At 33.1% G+C, this 860-nt stretch overlaps 1 protein-coding gene and 1 pseudogene across 1 annotated transcript in view; one reads left to right on the top strand and one right to left on the bottom strand.

Annotated features, from left to right (window-relative positions):
• Positions 1-860, top strand: part of LOC106881739 (histone-lysine N-methyltransferase SETMAR-like) — a 100,430-nt pseudogene that overhangs the window by 4,615 nt on the left and 94,955 nt on the right.
• Positions 1-860, bottom strand: part of LOC106881738 (macrophage mannose receptor 1) — a 12,561-nt gene that overhangs the window by 3,937 nt on the left and 7,764 nt on the right. The gene's annotated exons all lie outside the window — the stretch shown is intronic.

Below are 860 nucleotides of genomic sequence, written 5' to 3'. Positions count from 1 at the left end.
GGAAAAACTTTCAAAATACAAAGACCTGGAAATAGAGATAACTCGAATGTGGAATCTAAAAACAGAAACAATTCCTATCATAGTAGGTGCCTTAGGTATAATAAAAAAATATACAGACAAATACATAACAAAAACACCAGGACTTACAAATATATATAACATACAGAAAATTGCACTACTGGGTACTGCACACATTCTACGCAAAACACTTTCAATACAGTAAACATAAGAGCACCACAGCAAACCACAGCACATACCCAAGGCGCACAGAGCTGCGCTCGGTAGTGAAGTGAAAGCACGTTATAAAAATAAAACTACTGAATAATAATAATAATAATAATGACATCTGCTGATCAAACTCCCAATCCACAAGTAAGTCTTAAGTGTATATATATATATGGGCAACACACACTCACACTAAATTAAAAAATGTTAGTAAGTAAATGTGTTTTAAAAAAGATTGTTAAATTTTCAGATTAACACCCACACGATTTTCACTACAGTGTTAGGGTTAGGGTTTTAGGGTCAGGGTTAGAGTTTTAGGGTCAGGGTTAGGGTTAGGGTTAGGTAGGTAATCGTGCGGGTGTTAATCTCAAGATTTACGAAAAGATTTTCCAAAAAACTCACAGTTTGTAGGGAATAAATGTTTGTCGATCGCATTTGAGAAAGATGTGTGGTTATTTATTTATTTTGTTTTGTTTTGTTTTTGTTTTTTTATCATGGTGAAGGACGGAATTCGAAATATGAAAATGAAACCATTAAAGTGAAAGTATCTGTCATTACAGTATGGAAATGTGATTGTTTCAGTTTTGATACTGAAAGAGTTTTCTTTTACTGTCAGTGTTTTTCGTTCCTTTCTT

The sequence above is a fragment of the Octopus bimaculoides genome, chromosome 1 (genome assembly GCF_001194135.2).
Source record: "Octopus bimaculoides isolate UCB-OBI-ISO-001 chromosome 1, ASM119413v2, whole genome shotgun sequence".
Lineage (NCBI taxonomy): Eukaryota > Metazoa > Mollusca > Cephalopoda > Octopoda > Octopodidae > Octopus > Octopus bimaculoides.
The sequence above is the reverse complement of the archived record's forward strand: the minus strand, read 5'-3'. Positions and strand labels throughout refer to the sequence as shown.